The sequence below is a fragment of the Engystomops pustulosus genome, chromosome 9, assembly GCF_040894005.1.
Source record: "Engystomops pustulosus chromosome 9, aEngPut4.maternal, whole genome shotgun sequence".
NCBI lineage: Eukaryota > Metazoa > Chordata > Amphibia > Anura > Leptodactylidae > Engystomops > Engystomops pustulosus.
In genome coordinates this window covers 63,917,561-63,932,091 of record NC_092419.1, presented here as the reverse complement: position 1 = coordinate 63,932,091, position 14,531 = coordinate 63,917,561, and the positions used below count along the sequence as shown (strand labels likewise).

Here is a 14,531-nt window from a genome sequence, read left to right as displayed (position 1 = left end):
GATTCCCAGCCAGTCTCCCATGCTGGTACTTGCCAAGCCTTAAGCTGCATTGCTGCTGCGATCTGACGAGTGCAGGCACATTCAGCTTAGAATGGCCGTTGACAGCAGCTGTTCAATTTGAACCTTCTTTTGCTATCTCATAGAGAAACTAACACAATTTTCAGGTTCAAAAAGGTCAACGGAACTTGGGATTCCCAGCCAGTCTCCCATGCTGGTACTTGCCAAGCCTTAAGCTGCATTGCTGCTGCGATCTGACGAGAGCAGGCACATTCAGCTTAGAATTGCCGTTGACAGCAGCTGTTCAATTTGAACCTTCTTTTACTATCTCATAGAGAAACTAACACAATTTTCAGGTTCAAAAAGGTCAACAGAACTTGGGATTCCCAGCCAGTCTCCCATGCTGGTACTTGCCAAGCCTTAAGCTGCATCGCTGCTGCGATCTGACAAGAGCACACACATTCAGCTTAGAAGGGCCGTTGACAGCAGTTGTTCAATTTGAACCTTCTTCTACTATCTCATATAGAAACTAACACAATTTTCAGGTTCAAGAAGGTCACCAGAACTTGGGATTCCAAGCCAGTCTCCCATGCTGGTACTTGCCAAGCCTTAAGCTGCATTGCTGCTGCGATCTGACAAGAGCAGGCACATTCAGCTTAGAATGGCCGTTGACAGCAGCTGTTCAATTTGAACCTTCTTTTACTATCTCATAGAGAAACTAACACAATTTTCAGGTTCAAAAAAGGTCAACAGAACTTGGGATTCCCAGCCAGTCTCCCATGCTGGTACTTGCCAAGCCTTAAGCTGCATTGCTGCTGCGATCTGACAAGAGCAGGCACATTCAGCTTAGAATGGCCGTTGACAGCAGCTGTTCAATTTGAACCTTCTTTTGCTATCTCATAGAGAAACTAACACAATTTTCAGGTTCAAAAAGGTCAACGGAACTTGGGATTCCCAGCCAGTCTCCCATGCTGGTACTTGCCAAGCCTTAAGCTGCATTGCTGCTGCGATCTGACGAGAGCAGGCACATTCAGCTTAGAATGGCCGTTGACAGCAGCATTTCAAATTGAACCTTCTTTTACTATCTCATAGAGAAACTAAAACAATTTTCAAGTTCAAAAAGGTCAACAGAACTTGGGATTCCCAGCCAGTCTCCCATGCTGGTACTTGCCAAGCCTTAAGCTGCATCGCTGCTGCGATCTGACAAGAGCACACACATTCAGCTTAGAAGGGCCGTTGACAGCAGTTTTTCAATTTGAACCTTCTTCTACTATCTCATATAGAAACTAACACAATTTTCAGGTTCAAAAAGGTCACCAGAACTTGGGATTCCAAGCCAGTCTCCCATGCTGGTACTTGCCAAGCCTTAAGCTGCATTGCTGCTGCGATCTGACAAGAGCAGGCACATTCAGCTTAGAATGGCCGTTGACAGCAGCTGTTCAATTTGAACCTTCTTTTACTATCTCATAGAGAAACTAACACAATTTTCAGGTTCAAAAAAGGTCAACAGAACTTGGGATTCCCAGCCAGTCTCCCATGCTGGTACTTGCCAAGCCTTAAGCTGCATTGCTGCTGCGATCTGACAAGAGCAGGCACATTCAGCTTAGAATGGCCGTTGACAGCAGCTGTTCAATTTGAACCTTCTTTTGCTATCTCATAGAGAAACTAACACAATTTTCAGGTTCAAAAAGGTCAACGGAACTTGGGATTCCCAGCCAGTCTCCCATGCTGGTACTTGCCAAGCCTTAAGCTGCATTGCTGCTGCGATCTGACGAGAGCAGGCACATTCAGCTTAGAATGGCCGTTGACAGCAGCATTTCAAATTGAACCTTCTTTTACTATCTCATAGAGAAACTAAAACAATTTTCAGGTTCAAAAAGGTCAACAGAACTTGGGATTCCCAGCCAGTCTCCCATGCTGGTACTTGCCAAGCCTTAAGCTGCATCGCTGCTGCGATCTGACAAGAGCACGCACATTCAGCTTAGAATGGCCGTTGACAGCAACTGTTCAATTTGAACCTTCTTTTACTATCTAATGGAGAAACTAACACAATTTTCAGGTTCAAAAAGGTCAACAGAACTTGGGATTCCCAGCCAGTCTCCCATGCTGGTACTTATCAAGCCTTAAGCTGCATTGCTGCTGCTATCTGACGAGAGCAGGCACATTCAGCTTAGAATGGCCGTTGACAGCAGCTGTTCAATTTGAACCTTCTTTTGCTATCTCATAGAGAAACTAACACAATTTTCAGGTTCAAAAAGGTCAACGGAACTTGGGATTCCCAGCCAGTCTCCCATGCTGGTACTTGCCAAGCCTTAAGCTGCATTGCTGCTGCGATCTGACGAGAGCAGGCACATTCAGCTTAGAATGGCCGTTGACAGCAGCTGTTCAATTTGAACCTTCTTTTGCTATCTCATAGAGAAACTAACACAATTTTCAGGTTCAAAAAGGTCAACAGAACTTGGGATTCCCAGCCAGTCTCCCATGCTGGTACTTGCCAAGCCTTAAGCTGCATTGCTGCTGCGATCTGACGAGAGCAGGCACATTCAGCTTAGAATGGCCGTTGACAGCAGCATTTCAAATTGAACCTTCTTTTACTATCTCATAGAGAAACTAAAACAATTTTCAAGTTCAAAAAGGTCAACAGAACTTGGGATTCCCAGCCAGTCTCCCATGCTGGTACTTGCCAAGCCTTAAGCTGCATTGCTGCTGCGATCTGACAAGAGCACGCACATTCAGCTTAGAATGGCCGTTGACAGCAGCTGTTCAATTTGAACCTTCTTTTACTATCTCATGGAGAAACTAACACAATTTTCAGGTTCAAAAAGGTCAACAGAACTTGGGATTCCCAGCCAGTCTCCCATGCTGGTACTTGCCAAGCCTTAAGCTGCATTGCTGCTGCGATCTGACGAGAGCAGGCACATTCAGCTTAGAATGGCCGTTGACAGCAGCTGTTCAATTTGAACCTTCTTTTGCTATCTCATAGAGAAACTAACACAATTTTCAGGTTCAAAAAGGTCAACGGAACTTGGGATTCCCAGCCAGTCTCCCATGCTGGTACTTGCCAAGCCTTAAGCTGCATTGCTGCTGCGATCTGACGAGAGCAGGCACATTCAGCTTAGAATGGCCGTTGACAGCAGCTGTTCAATTTGAACCTTCTTTTACTATCTCATAGAGAAACTAACACATTTTCAGGTTCAAAAAGGTCAACGGAACTTGGAATTCCCAGCCAGTCTCCCATGCTGGTACTTATCAAGCCTTAAGCTGCATTGCTGCTGCTATCTGACGAGAGCAGGCACATTCAGCTTAGAATGGCCGTTGACAGCAGCTGTTCAATTTGAACCTTCTTTTGCTATCTCATAGAGAAACTAACACAATTTTCAGGTTCAAAAAGGTCAACGGAACTTGGGATTCCCAGCCAGTCTCCCATGCTGGTACTTGCCAAGCCTTAAGCTGCATTGCTGCTGCGATCTGACGAGAGCAGGCACATTCAGCTTAGAATGGCCATTGACAGCAGCTGTTCAATTTGAACCTTCTTTTGCTATCTCAGAGAGAAACTAACACAATTTTCAGGTTCAAAAAGGTCAACAGAACTTGGGATTCCCAGCCAGTCTCCCATGCTGGTACTTGCCAAGCCTTAAGCTGCATTGCTGCTGCGATCTGACGAGAGCAGGCACATTCAGCTTAGAATGGCCGTTAACAGCAGCATTTCAAATTGAACCTTCTTTTACTATCTCATAGAGAAACTAAAACAATTTTCAAGTTCAAAAAGGTCAACAGAACTTGGGATTCCCAGCCAGTCTCCCATGCTGGTACTTGCCAAGCCTTAAGCTGCATTGCTGCTGCGATCTGACAAGAGCACGCACATTCAGCTTAGAATGGCCGTTGACAGCAGCTGTTCAATTTGAACCTTCTTTTACTATCTCATGGAGAAACTAACACAATTTTCAGGTTCAAAAAGGTCAACAGAACTTGGGATTCCCAGCCAGTCTCCCATGCTGGTACTTGCCAAGCCTTAAGCTGCATTGCTGCTGCGATCTGACGAGAGCAGGCACATTCAGCTTAGAATGGCCGTTGACAGCAGCTGTTCAATTTGAACCTGCTTTTGCTATCTCATAGAGAAACTAACACAATTTTCAGGTTCAAAAAGGTCAACGGAACTTGGGATTCCCAGCCAGCCTCCCATGCTGGTACTTGCCAAGCCTTAAGCTGCATTGCTGCTGCGATCTGACGAGAGCAGGCACATTCAGCTTAGAATGGCCGTTGACAGCAGCTGTTCAATTTGAACCTTCTTTTACTATCTCATAGAGAAACTAACACATTTTCAGGTTCAAAAAGGTCAACGGAACTTGGAATTCCCAGCCAGTCTCCCATGCTGGTACTTGCCAAGCCTTACGCTGCATTGCTGCTGCGATCTGACGAGAGCAGGCACATTCAGCTTAGAATGGCCGTTGACAGCAGCTGTTCAATTTGAACCTTCTTTTGCTATCTCATAGAGAAACTAACACAATTTTCAGGTTCAAAAAGGTCAACGGAACTTGGGATTCCCAGCCAGTCTGCCATGCTGGTACTTGCCAAGCCTTAAGCTGCATTGCTGCTGCGATCTGACGAGAGCAGGCACATTCAGCTTAGAATGGCAGTTGACTGCAGCTGTTCAATTTGAACCTTCTTCTACTATCTCATAGAGAAACTAACACAATTTTCAGGTTCAAAAAGCTCATCAGAACTTGGGATTCCCAGCCAGTTTCCCTTGCTGGTACTTGCCAAGCCTTAAGCTGAATCGCTGCTGCAATCTGACAAGAGCACGCACATTCAGCTTAGAATGGCAGTTGACAGCAGCTGTTCAAATTGAACCTTCTTTTGCTATCTCATAGAGAAACTAACACAATTTTCAGGTTCAAAAAGGTCAACGGAACTTGGGATTCCCAGCCAGTCTCCCATGGTGGTACTTGCCAAGCCTTAAGCTGCATCGCTGCTGCGATCTGACAAGAGCACACACATTCAGCTTAGAATGGCCGTTGACAGCAGTTGTTCAATTTGAACCTTCTTCTACTATCTCATATAGAAACTAACACAATTTTCAGGTTCAAAAAGGTCACCAGAACTTGGGATTCCAAGCCAGTCTCCCATGCTGGTACTTGCCAAGCCTTAAGCTGCATTGCTGCTGCGATCTGACGAGCGCATGCACATTCAGCTTAGAATGGCAGTTGACAGCAGCTGTTCAAATTGAACCTTCTTTTGCTATCTCATAGAGAAACTAACACAATTTTCAGGTTAAAAAAGGTCAACAGAACTTGGGATTCCCAGGCAGTCTCCCATGCTGGTACTTGCCAAGCCTTAAGCTGCATTGCTGCTGCGATCTGACAAGAGCAGGCACATTCAGCTTAGAATTGCCGTTGACAGCAGCTGTTCAATTTGAACCTTCTTTTACTATCTCATAGAGAAACTAACACAATTTTCAGGTTCAAAAAGGTCACCAGAACTTGGGATTCCAAGCCAGTCTCCCATGCTGGTACTTGCCAAGCCTTAAGCTGCATTGCTGCTGCGATCTGACAAGAGCAGGCACATTCAGCTTAGAATGGCCGTTGACAGCAGCTGTTCAATTTGAACCTTCTTTTACTATCTCATAGAGAAACTAACACAATTTTCAGGTTCAAAAAGGTCAACAGAACTTGGGATTCCCAGCCAGTCTCCCATGCTGGTACTTGCCAAGCCTTAAGCTACATTGCTGCTGCGATCTGACAAGAGCAGGCACATTCAGCTTAGAATGGCCGTTGACAGCAGGTGTTCAATTTGAACCTTCTTTTGCTATCTCATAGAGAAACTAACACAATTTTCAGGTTCAAAAAGGTCAACGGAACTTGGGATTCCCAGCCAGTCTCCCATGCTGGTACTTGCCAAGCCTTAAGCTGCATTGCTGCTGCGATCTGATGAGAGCAGGCACATTCAGCTTAGAATGGCCGTTGACAGCAGCTGTTCAATTTGAACCTTCTTTTACTATCTCATAGAGAAACTAACACAATTTTCAGGTTCAAAAAGGTCAACGGAACTTGGAATTCCCAGCCAGTCTCCCATGCTGGTACTTGCCAAGCCTTAAGCTGCATTGCTGCTGCGATCTGACGAGAGCAGGCACATTCAGCTTAGAATGGCCGTTGACAGCAGCTGTTCAATTTGAACCTTCTTTTACTATCTCATAGAGAAACTAACACAATTTTCAGGTTAAAAAAGGTCAACAGAACTTGGGATTCCCAGCCAGTCTCCCATGCTGGTACTTGCCAAGCCTTAAGCTGCATTGCTGCTGCGATCTGACGAGAGCAGGCACATTCAGCTTAGAATGGCCGTTGACGGCAGCTGTTCAATTTGAACCTTCTTTTGCTATCTCATAGAGAAACTAACACAATTTTCAGGTTCAAAAAGGTCAACGGAACTTGGGATTCCCAGCCAGTCTCCCATGCTGGTACTTGCCAAGCCTTACGCTGCATTGCTGCTGCGATCTGACGAGAGCAGGCACATTCAGCTTAGAATGGCCGTTGACAGCAGCTGTTCAATTTGAACCTTCTTTTACTATCTCATAGAGAAACTAACACAATTTTCAGGTTCAAAAAGGTCAACAGAACTTGGGATTCCCAGCCAGTCTCCCATGCTGGTACTTGCCAAGCCTTAAGCTGCATCGCTGCTGCGATCTGACAAGAGCACACACATTCAGCTTAGAATGGCCATTGACAGCAGTTGTTCAATTTGAACCTTCTTCTACTATCTCATATAGAAACTAACACAATTTTCAGGTTCAAAAAGGTCAACGGAACTTGGAATTCCCAGCCAGTCTCCCATGCTGGTACTTGCCAAGCCTTAAGCTGCATTGCTGCTGCGATCTGACGAGAGCACGCACATTCAGCTTAGAATGGCCGTTGACAGCAGCTGTTCAATTTGAACCTTCTTTTACTATCTCATAGAGAAACTAACACATTTTCAGGTTCAAAAAGGTCAACGGAACTTGGAATTCCCAGCCAGTCTCCCATGCTGGTACTTGCCAAGCCTTAAGCTGCATTGCTGCTGCGATCTGACGAGAGCACGCACATTCAGCTTAGAATGGCCGTTGACAGCAGCTGTTCAATTTGAACCTTCTTTTACTATCTCATAGAGAAACTAACACAATTTTCAGGTTAAAAAAGGTCAACAGAACTTGGGATTCCCAGCCAGTCCCCCATGCTGGTACTTGCCAAGCCTTAAGCTGCATTGCTGCTGCGATCTGACGAGAGCAGGCACATTCAGCTTAGAATGGCCGTTGACAGCAGCTGTTCAATTTGAACCTTCTTTTGCTATCTCATAGAGAAACTAACACAATTTTCAGGTTCAAAAAGGTCAACGGAACTTGGGATTCCCAGCCAGTCTCCCATGCTGGTACTTGCCAAGCCTTAAGCTGCATCGCTGCTGCGATCTGACAAGAGCACACACATTCAGCTTAGAATGGCCGTTGACAGCAGTTGTTCAATTTGAACCTTCTTCTACTATCTCATATAGAAACTAACACAATTTTCAGGTTCAAAAAGGTCACCAGAACTTGGGATTCAAAGCCAGTCTCCCATGCTGATACTTGCCAAGCCTTAAGCTGCATTGCTGCTGCAATCTGACAAGAGCAGGCACATTCAGCTTAGAATGGCCGTTGACAGCAGCTGTTCAATTTGAACCTTCTTTTACTATCTCATAGAGAAACTAACACAATTTTCAGGTTCAAAAAGGTCAACAGAACTTGGGATTCCCAGCCAGTCTCCCATGCTGATACTTGCCAAGCCTTAAGCTGCATTGCTGCTGCGATCTGACAAGAGCAGGCACATTCAGCTTAGAATGGCCGTTGACAGCAGCTGTTCAATTTGAACCTTCTTTTGCTATCTCATAGAGAAACTAACACAATTTTCAGGTTCAAAAAGGTCAACGGAACTTGGGATTCCCAGCCAGTCTCCCATGCTGGTACTTGCCAAGCCTTAAGCTGCATTGCTGCTGCGATCTGACGAGAGCAGGCACATTCAGCTTAGAATGGCCGTTGACAGCAGCTGTTCAATTTGAACCTTCTTTTACTATCTCATAGAGAAACTAACACATTTTCAGGTTCAAAAAGGTCAACGGAACTTGGGATTCCCAGCCAGTCTCCCATGCTGGTACTTGCCAAGCCTTAAGTTGCATTGCTGCTGCGATCTGACGAGAGCAGGCACATTCAGCTTAGAATGGCCGTTGACAGCAGCTGTTCAATTTGAACCTTCTTTTACTATCTCATAGAGAAACTAACACAATTTTCAGGTTCAAAAAAGTCACCAGAACTTGGGATTCCCAGCCAGTCTCCCATGCTGGTACTTGCCAAGCCTTAAGCTGCATCACTGCTGCGATCTGACAAGAGCACGCACATTCAGCTTAGAATGGCCGTTGACAGCAGCTGTTCAATTTGAACCTTCTTTTACTATCTCATAGAGAAACTAACACAATTTTCAGGTTCAAAAAGGTCAACGGAACTTGGGATTCCCAGCCAGTCTCCCATGCTGGTACTTGCCAAGCCTTAAGCTGCATCGCTGCTGCGATCTGACGAGAGCACGCACATTCAGCTTAGAATGGCCGTTGACAGCAGCTGTTCAATTTGAACCTTCTTTTACTATCTCATAGAGAAACTAACACAATTTTCAGGTTCAAAAAGGTCAACGGAACTTGGGATTCCCAGCCAGTCTCCCATGCTGGTACTTGCCAAGCCTTAAGCTGCATTGCTGCTGCGATCTGACGAGAGCAGGCACATTCAGCTTAGAATGGCCGTTGACAGCAGCATTTCAAATTGAACCTTCTTTTACTATCTCATAGAGAAACTAAAACAATTTTCAAGTTCAAAAAGGTCAACAGAACTTGGGATTCCCAGCCAGTCTCCCATGCTGGTACTTGCCAAGCCTTAAGCTGCATTGCTGCTGCGATCTGACAAGAGCACGCACATTCAGCTTAGAATGGCCGTTGACAGCAGCTGTTCAATTTGAACCTTCTTTTACTATCTCATAGAGAAGCTAACACATTTTCAGGTTCAAAAAGGTCAACGGAACTTGGAATTCCCAGCCAGTCTCCCATGCTGGTACTTGCCAAGCCTTACGTTGCATTGCTGCTGCGATCTGACGAGAGCAGGCACATTCAGCTTAGAATGGCCGTTGACAGCAGCTGTTCAATTTGAACCTTCTTTTGCTATCTCATAGAGAAACTAACACAATTTTCAGGTTCAAAAAGGTCAACAGAACTTGGGATTCCCAGCCAGTCTCCCATGCTGGTACTTGCCAAGCCTTAAGCTGCATTGCTGCTGCGATCTGACAAGAGCAGGCACATTCAGCTTAGAATTGCCGTTGACAGCAGCTGTTCAATTTGAACCTTCTTTTACTATCTCATAGAGAAACTAACACAATTTTCAGGTTCAAAAAGGTCAACAGAACTTGGGATTCCCAGCCAGTCTCCCATGCTGGTACTTGCCAAGCCTTAAGCTGCATTGCTGCTGCGATCTGACAAGAGCAGGCACATTCAGCTTAGAATGGCCGTTGACAGCAGGTGTTCAATTTGAACCTTCTTTTGCTATCTCATAGAGAAACTAACACAATTTTCAGGTTCAAAAAGGTCAACGGAACTTGGGACTCCCAGCCAGTCTCCCATGCTGGTACTTGCCAAGCCTTAAGTTGCATTGCTGCTGCGATCTGACGAGAGCAGGCACATTCAGCTTAGAATGGCCGTTGACAGCAGCTGTTCAATTTGAACCTTCTTTTACTATCTCATAGAGAAACTAACACAATTTTCAGGTTCAAAAAAGTCACCAGAACTTGGGATTCCCAGCCAGTCTCCCATGCTGGTACTTGCCAAGCCTTAAGCTGCATCACTGCTGCGATCTGACAAGAGCACGCACATTCAGCTTAGAATGGCCGTTGACAGCAGCTGTTCAATTTGAACCTTCTTTTACTATCTCATAGAGAAACTAACACAATTTTCAGGTTCAAAAAGGTCAACGGAACTTGGGATTCCCAGCCAGTCTCCCATGCTGGTACTTGCCAAGCCTTAAGCTGCATCGCTGCTGCGATCTGACAAGAGCACGCACATTCAGCTTAGAATGGCCGTTGACAGCAGCTGTTCAATTTGAACCTTCTTTTGCTATCTCATAGAGAAACTAACACAATTTTCAGGTTCAAAAATGTCAACGGAACTTGGGATTCCCAGCCAGTCTCCCATGCTGGTACTTGCCAAGCCTTACGCTGCATTGCTGCTGCGATCTGACGAGAGCAGGCACATTCAGCTTAGAATGGCCGTTGACAGCAGCTGTTCAATTTGAACCTTCTTCTACTATCTCATAGAGAAACTAACACAATTTTCAGGTTGAAAAAGCTCACCAGAACTTGGGATTCCCAGCCAGTTTCCCATGCTGGTACTTGCCAAGCCTTAAGCTGAATCGCTGCTGCAATCTGACAAGAGCACGCACATTCAGCTTAGAATGGCAGTTGACAGCAGCTGTTCAAATTGAACCTTCTTTTGCTATCTCATAGAGAAACTAACACAATTTTCAGGTTCAAAAAGGTCAACGGAACTTGGAATTCCCAGCCAATCTCCCATGCTGGTACTTGCCAAGCCTTACGCTGCATTGCTGCTGCGATCTGACGAGAGCAGGCACATTCAGCTTAGAATGGCCGTTGACAGCAGCTGTTCAATTTGAACCTTCTTTTACTATCTCATAGAGAAACTAACACAATTTTAAGGTTCAAAAAGGTCAACAGAACTTGGGATTCCCAGCCAGTCTCCCATGCTGGTACTTGCCAAGCCTTAAGCTGCATTGCTGCTGCGATCTGACGAGAGCAGGCCCATTCAGCTTAGAATGGCCGTTGACAGCAGCTGTTCAATTTGAACCTTCTTTTGCTATCTCATAGAGAAACTAACACAATTTTCAGGTTCAAAAATGTCAACGGAACTTGGGATTCCCAGCCAGTCTCCCATGCTGGTACTTGCCAAGCCTTACGCTGCATTGCTGCTGCGATCTGACGAGAGCAGGCACATTCAGCTTAGAATGGCCGTTGACAGCAGCTGTTCAATTTGAACCTTCTTTTGCTATCTCATAGAGAAACTAACACAATTTTCAGGTTCAAAAAGGTCAACGGAACTTGGGATTCCCAGCCAGTCTCCCATGCTGGTACTTGCCAAGCCTTAAGCTGCATTGCTGCTGCGATCTGACGAGAGCAGGCACATTCAGCATAGAATGGCAGTTGACTGCAGCTGTTCAATTTGAACCTTCTTCTACTATCTCATAGAGAAACTAACACAATTTTCAGGTTCAAAAAGCTCACCAGAACTTGGGATTCCCAGCCAGTTTCCCTTGCTGGTACTTGCCAAGCCTTAAGCTGAATCGCTGCTGCAATCTGACAAGAGCACGCACATTCAGCTTAGAATGGCAGTTGACAGCAGCTGTTCAAATTGAACCTTCTTTTGCTATCTCATAGAGAAACTAACACAATTTTCAGGTTCAAAAAGGTCAACGGAACTTGGAATTCCCAGCCAGTCTCCCATGCTGGTACTTGCCAAGCCTTACGCTGCATTGCTGCTGCGATCTGACGAGAGCAGGCACATTCAGCTTAGAATGGCCGTTGACAGCAGCTGTTCAATTTGAACCTTCTTTTACTATCTCATAGAGAAACTAACACAATTTTCAGGTTCAAAAAGGTCAACAGAACTTGGGATTCCCAGCCAGTCTCCCATGCTGGTACTTGCCAAGCCTTAAGCTGCATTGCTGCTGCGATCTGACGAGAGCAGGCACATTCAGCTTAGAATGGCCGTTGACAGCAGCTGTTCAATTTGAACCTTCTTTCGCTATATCATAGAGAAACTAACACAATTTTCAGGTTCAAAAAGGTCAACGGAACTTGGGATTCCCAGCCAGTCTCCCATGCTGGTACTTGCCAAGCCTTAAGCTGCATTGCTGCTGCGATCTGACGAGAGCAGGCACATTCAGCTTAGAATTGCCGTTGACAGCAGCTGTTCAATTTGAACCTTCTTTTACTATCTCATAGAGAAACTAACACAATTTTCAGGTTCAAAAAGGTCACCAGAACTTGGGATTCCAAGCCAGTCTCCCATGCTGGTACTTGCCAAGCCTTAAGCTGCATTGCTGCTGCGATCTGACAAGAGCAGGCACATTCAGCTTAGAATGGCCGTTGACAGCAGCTGTTCAATTTGAACCTTCTTTTACTATCTCATAGAGAAACTAACACAATTTTCAGGTTCAAAAAGGTCAACAGAACTTGGGATTCCCAGCCAGTCTCCCATGCTGGTACTTGCCAAGCCTTAAGCTGCATCGCTGCTGCGATCTGACAAGAGCACACACATTCAGCTTAGAATGGCCGTTGACAGCAGTTGTTCAATTTGAACCTTCTTCTACTATCTCATATAGAAACTAACACAATTTTCAGGTTCAAAAAGGTCACCAGAACTTGGGATTCCAAGCCAGTCTCCCATGCTGGTACTTGCCAAGCCTTAAGCTGCATTGCTGCTGCAATCTGACGAGAGCATGCACATTCAGCTTAGAATGGCCGTTGACAAAAGCTGTTCAATTTGAACCTTCTTTTACTATCTCATAGAGAAACTAACACAATTTTCAGGTTAAAAAAGGTCAACAGAACTTGGGATTCCCAGCCAGCCTCCCATGCTGGTACTTGCCAAGCCTTAAGCTGCATTGCTGCTGCGATCTGACGAGAGCAGGCACATTCAGCTTAGAATGGCCGTTGACAGCAGCTGTTCAATTTGAACCTTCTTTTGCTATCTCATAGAGAAACTAACACAATTTTCAGGTTCAAAAAGGTCAACGGAACTTGGGATTCCCAGGAAGTCTCCCATGCTGGTACTTGCCAAGCCTTAAGCTGCATTGCTGCTGAGATCTGACGAGAGCAGGCACATTCAGCTTAGAATTGCCGTTGACAGCAGCTGTTCAATTTGAACCTTCTTTTACTATCTCATAGAGAAACTAACACAATTTTCAGGTTCAAAAAGGTCACCAGAACTTGGGATTCCAAGCCAGTCTCCCATGCTGGTACTTGCCAAGCCTTAAGCTGCATTGCTGCTGCGATCTGACAAGAGCAGGCACATTCAGCTTAGAATGGCCGTTGACAGCAGCTGTTCAATTTGAACCTTCTTTTACTATCTCATAGAGAAACTAACACAATTTTCAGGTTCAAAAAGGTCAACAGAACTTGGGATTCCCAGCCAGTCTCCCATGCTGGTACTTGCCAAGCCTTAAGCTGCATTGCTGCTGCGATCTGATAAGAGCAGGCACATTCAGCTTAGAATGGCCGTTGACAGCAGCTGTTCAATTTGAACCTTCTTTTGCTATCTCATAGAGAAACTAACACAATTTTCAGGTTCAAAAAGGTCAACGGAACTTGGGATTCCCAGCCAGTCTCCCATGCTGGTACTTGCCAAGCCTTAAGCTGCATTGCTGCTGCGATCTGATGAGAGCAGGCACATTCAGCTTAGAATGGCCGTTGACAGAAGCTGTTCAATTTGAACCTTCTTTTACTATCTCATAGAGAAACTAACACATTTTCATGTTCAAAAAGGTCAACGGAACTTGGAATTCCCAGCCAGTCTCCCATGCTGGTACTTGCCAAGCCTTAAGCTGCATTGCTGCTGCGATCTGACGAGAGCAGGCACATTCAGCTTAGAATTGCCGTTGACAGCAGCTTTTCAATTTGAACCTTCTTTTACTATCTCATAGAGAAACTAACACAATTTTCAGGTTCAAAAAGGTCAACAGAACTTGGGATTCCCAGCCAGTCTCCCATGCTGGTACTTGCCAAGCCTTAAGCTGCATCGCTGCTGCGATCTGACAAGAGCACACACATTCAGCTTAGAATGGCCGTTGACAGCAGTTGTTCAATTTGAACCTTCTTCTACTATCTCATATAGAAACTAACACAATTTTCAGGTTCAAAAAGGTCAACGGAACTTGGGATTCCCAGGCAGTCTCCCATGCTGGTACTTGCCAAGCCTTAAGCTGCATTGCTGCTGCGATCTGACGAGAGCAGGCACATTCAGCTTAGAATTGCCGTTGACAGCAGCTGTTCAACTTGAACCTTCTTTTACTATCTCATAGAGAAACTAACACAATTTTCAGGTTCAAAAAGGTCAACAGAACTTGGGATTCCCAGCCAGTCTCCCATGCTGGTACTTGCCAAGCCTTAAGCTGCATCGCTGCTGCGATCTGACAAGAGCACACACATTCAGCTTAGAATGGCCGTTGACAGCAGCTGTTCAATTTGAACCTTCTTTTGCTATCTCATAGAGAAACTAACACAATTTTCAGGTTCAAAAATGTCAACGGAACTTGGGATTCCCAGCCAGTCTCCCATGCTGGTACTTGCCAAGCCTTAAGCTGCATCACTGCTGCGATCTGACGAGAGCAGGCACATTCAGCTTAGAATGGCCGTTGACAGCAGCATTTCAAATTGAACCTTTTTTTACTATCTCATAGAGAAACTAAAACAATTTTCAAGTTCAAA

At 45.3% G+C, this 14,531-nt stretch overlaps 55 pseudogenes; all 55 read right to left on the bottom strand.

Moving 5' to 3' along the window:
* Nucleotides 1-173: 173 nt before the first annotated feature.
* LOC140083923 (5S ribosomal RNA) lies at nucleotides 174-292 on the bottom strand (annotated as a pseudogene).
* A 449-nt stretch (nucleotides 293-741) lies between these two features.
* Nucleotides 742-860, bottom strand: LOC140091030 (5S ribosomal RNA; annotated as a pseudogene).
* Nucleotides 861-930: 70 nt separating this feature from the next.
* On the bottom strand, nucleotides 931-1,049 carry LOC140092991 (5S ribosomal RNA; annotated as a pseudogene).
* A 449-nt stretch (nucleotides 1,050-1,498) lies between these two features.
* On the bottom strand, nucleotides 1,499-1,617 carry LOC140091029 (5S ribosomal RNA; annotated as a pseudogene).
* Nucleotides 1,618-1,687: 70 nt separating this feature from the next.
* Nucleotides 1,688-1,806, bottom strand: LOC140092979 (5S ribosomal RNA; annotated as a pseudogene).
* Nucleotides 1,807-1,876: 70 nt separating this feature from the next.
* On the bottom strand, nucleotides 1,877-1,995 carry LOC140097174 (5S ribosomal RNA; annotated as a pseudogene).
* A 70-nt stretch (nucleotides 1,996-2,065) lies between these two features.
* On the bottom strand, nucleotides 2,066-2,184 carry LOC140091607 (5S ribosomal RNA; annotated as a pseudogene).
* A 70-nt stretch (nucleotides 2,185-2,254) lies between these two features.
* LOC140092967 (5S ribosomal RNA) lies at nucleotides 2,255-2,373 on the bottom strand (annotated as a pseudogene).
* A 70-nt stretch (nucleotides 2,374-2,443) lies between these two features.
* On the bottom strand, nucleotides 2,444-2,562 carry LOC140079302 (5S ribosomal RNA; annotated as a pseudogene).
* Nucleotides 2,563-2,632: 70 nt separating this feature from the next.
* On the bottom strand, nucleotides 2,633-2,751 carry LOC140097763 (5S ribosomal RNA; annotated as a pseudogene).
* A 70-nt stretch (nucleotides 2,752-2,821) lies between these two features.
* Nucleotides 2,822-2,940, bottom strand: LOC140079301 (5S ribosomal RNA; annotated as a pseudogene).
* A 70-nt stretch (nucleotides 2,941-3,010) lies between these two features.
* On the bottom strand, nucleotides 3,011-3,129 carry LOC140092954 (5S ribosomal RNA; annotated as a pseudogene).
* Nucleotides 3,130-3,198: 69 nt separating this feature from the next.
* Nucleotides 3,199-3,317, bottom strand: LOC140087899 (5S ribosomal RNA; annotated as a pseudogene).
* Nucleotides 3,318-3,387: 70 nt separating this feature from the next.
* Nucleotides 3,388-3,506, bottom strand: LOC140082737 (5S ribosomal RNA; annotated as a pseudogene).
* Nucleotides 3,507-3,576: 70 nt separating this feature from the next.
* Nucleotides 3,577-3,695, bottom strand: LOC140084638 (5S ribosomal RNA; annotated as a pseudogene).
* Nucleotides 3,696-3,765: 70 nt separating this feature from the next.
* Nucleotides 3,766-3,884, bottom strand: LOC140097762 (5S ribosomal RNA; annotated as a pseudogene).
* A 70-nt stretch (nucleotides 3,885-3,954) lies between these two features.
* LOC140079300 (5S ribosomal RNA) lies at nucleotides 3,955-4,073 on the bottom strand (annotated as a pseudogene).
* Nucleotides 4,074-4,143: 70 nt separating this feature from the next.
* On the bottom strand, nucleotides 4,144-4,262 carry LOC140084845 (5S ribosomal RNA; annotated as a pseudogene).
* Nucleotides 4,263-4,331: 69 nt separating this feature from the next.
* Nucleotides 4,332-4,450, bottom strand: LOC140087694 (5S ribosomal RNA; annotated as a pseudogene).
* Nucleotides 4,451-4,520: 70 nt separating this feature from the next.
* On the bottom strand, nucleotides 4,521-4,639 carry LOC140098565 (5S ribosomal RNA; annotated as a pseudogene).
* Nucleotides 4,640-5,276: 637 nt separating this feature from the next.
* LOC140089714 (5S ribosomal RNA) lies at nucleotides 5,277-5,395 on the bottom strand (annotated as a pseudogene).
* Nucleotides 5,396-5,654: 259 nt separating this feature from the next.
* LOC140096217 (5S ribosomal RNA) lies at nucleotides 5,655-5,773 on the bottom strand (annotated as a pseudogene).
* Nucleotides 5,774-5,843: 70 nt separating this feature from the next.
* Nucleotides 5,844-5,962, bottom strand: LOC140098938 (5S ribosomal RNA; annotated as a pseudogene).
* Nucleotides 5,963-6,032: 70 nt separating this feature from the next.
* Nucleotides 6,033-6,151, bottom strand: LOC140083128 (5S ribosomal RNA; annotated as a pseudogene).
* Nucleotides 6,152-6,221: 70 nt separating this feature from the next.
* LOC140079299 (5S ribosomal RNA) lies at nucleotides 6,222-6,340 on the bottom strand (annotated as a pseudogene).
* Nucleotides 6,341-6,410: 70 nt separating this feature from the next.
* On the bottom strand, nucleotides 6,411-6,529 carry LOC140089548 (5S ribosomal RNA; annotated as a pseudogene).
* Nucleotides 6,530-6,788: 259 nt separating this feature from the next.
* Nucleotides 6,789-6,907, bottom strand: LOC140086021 (5S ribosomal RNA; annotated as a pseudogene).
* A 69-nt stretch (nucleotides 6,908-6,976) lies between these two features.
* LOC140086019 (5S ribosomal RNA) lies at nucleotides 6,977-7,095 on the bottom strand (annotated as a pseudogene).
* A 70-nt stretch (nucleotides 7,096-7,165) lies between these two features.
* Nucleotides 7,166-7,284, bottom strand: LOC140082087 (5S ribosomal RNA; annotated as a pseudogene).
* Nucleotides 7,285-7,732: 448 nt separating this feature from the next.
* LOC140097029 (5S ribosomal RNA) lies at nucleotides 7,733-7,851 on the bottom strand (annotated as a pseudogene).
* A 70-nt stretch (nucleotides 7,852-7,921) lies between these two features.
* Nucleotides 7,922-8,040, bottom strand: LOC140092942 (5S ribosomal RNA; annotated as a pseudogene).
* A 69-nt stretch (nucleotides 8,041-8,109) lies between these two features.
* On the bottom strand, nucleotides 8,110-8,228 carry LOC140087282 (5S ribosomal RNA; annotated as a pseudogene).
* A 259-nt stretch (nucleotides 8,229-8,487) lies between these two features.
* Nucleotides 8,488-8,606, bottom strand: LOC140086369 (5S ribosomal RNA; annotated as a pseudogene).
* Nucleotides 8,607-8,676: 70 nt separating this feature from the next.
* Nucleotides 8,677-8,795, bottom strand: LOC140092930 (5S ribosomal RNA; annotated as a pseudogene).
* A 70-nt stretch (nucleotides 8,796-8,865) lies between these two features.
* LOC140097761 (5S ribosomal RNA) lies at nucleotides 8,866-8,984 on the bottom strand (annotated as a pseudogene).
* Nucleotides 8,985-9,053: 69 nt separating this feature from the next.
* LOC140096139 (5S ribosomal RNA) lies at nucleotides 9,054-9,172 on the bottom strand (annotated as a pseudogene).
* A 70-nt stretch (nucleotides 9,173-9,242) lies between these two features.
* On the bottom strand, nucleotides 9,243-9,361 carry LOC140095475 (5S ribosomal RNA; annotated as a pseudogene).
* Nucleotides 9,362-9,431: 70 nt separating this feature from the next.
* On the bottom strand, nucleotides 9,432-9,550 carry LOC140091028 (5S ribosomal RNA; annotated as a pseudogene).
* A 70-nt stretch (nucleotides 9,551-9,620) lies between these two features.
* On the bottom strand, nucleotides 9,621-9,739 carry LOC140091798 (5S ribosomal RNA; annotated as a pseudogene).
* Nucleotides 9,740-9,998: 259 nt separating this feature from the next.
* Nucleotides 9,999-10,117, bottom strand: LOC140095929 (5S ribosomal RNA; annotated as a pseudogene).
* A 70-nt stretch (nucleotides 10,118-10,187) lies between these two features.
* LOC140092578 (5S ribosomal RNA) lies at nucleotides 10,188-10,306 on the bottom strand (annotated as a pseudogene).
* Nucleotides 10,307-10,565: 259 nt separating this feature from the next.
* On the bottom strand, nucleotides 10,566-10,684 carry LOC140095283 (5S ribosomal RNA; annotated as a pseudogene).
* A 70-nt stretch (nucleotides 10,685-10,754) lies between these two features.
* On the bottom strand, nucleotides 10,755-10,873 carry LOC140088397 (5S ribosomal RNA; annotated as a pseudogene).
* Nucleotides 10,874-10,943: 70 nt separating this feature from the next.
* On the bottom strand, nucleotides 10,944-11,062 carry LOC140092577 (5S ribosomal RNA; annotated as a pseudogene).
* Nucleotides 11,063-11,132: 70 nt separating this feature from the next.
* LOC140097819 (5S ribosomal RNA) lies at nucleotides 11,133-11,251 on the bottom strand (annotated as a pseudogene).
* Nucleotides 11,252-11,510: 259 nt separating this feature from the next.
* LOC140087691 (5S ribosomal RNA) lies at nucleotides 11,511-11,629 on the bottom strand (annotated as a pseudogene).
* A 70-nt stretch (nucleotides 11,630-11,699) lies between these two features.
* On the bottom strand, nucleotides 11,700-11,818 carry LOC140079298 (5S ribosomal RNA; annotated as a pseudogene).
* Nucleotides 11,819-11,888: 70 nt separating this feature from the next.
* On the bottom strand, nucleotides 11,889-12,007 carry LOC140083922 (5S ribosomal RNA; annotated as a pseudogene).
* A 637-nt stretch (nucleotides 12,008-12,644) lies between these two features.
* Nucleotides 12,645-12,763, bottom strand: LOC140086483 (5S ribosomal RNA; annotated as a pseudogene).
* Nucleotides 12,764-12,833: 70 nt separating this feature from the next.
* Nucleotides 12,834-12,952, bottom strand: LOC140084837 (5S ribosomal RNA; annotated as a pseudogene).
* A 259-nt stretch (nucleotides 12,953-13,211) lies between these two features.
* On the bottom strand, nucleotides 13,212-13,330 carry LOC140086710 (5S ribosomal RNA; annotated as a pseudogene).
* Nucleotides 13,331-13,400: 70 nt separating this feature from the next.
* Nucleotides 13,401-13,519, bottom strand: LOC140098926 (5S ribosomal RNA; annotated as a pseudogene).
* Nucleotides 13,520-13,588: 69 nt separating this feature from the next.
* On the bottom strand, nucleotides 13,589-13,707 carry LOC140083116 (5S ribosomal RNA; annotated as a pseudogene).
* Nucleotides 13,708-13,966: 259 nt separating this feature from the next.
* On the bottom strand, nucleotides 13,967-14,085 carry LOC140084097 (5S ribosomal RNA; annotated as a pseudogene).
* Nucleotides 14,086-14,344: 259 nt separating this feature from the next.
* On the bottom strand, nucleotides 14,345-14,463 carry LOC140086709 (5S ribosomal RNA; annotated as a pseudogene).
* Between the last annotated feature and the right edge of the window lie 68 nt (nucleotides 14,464-14,531).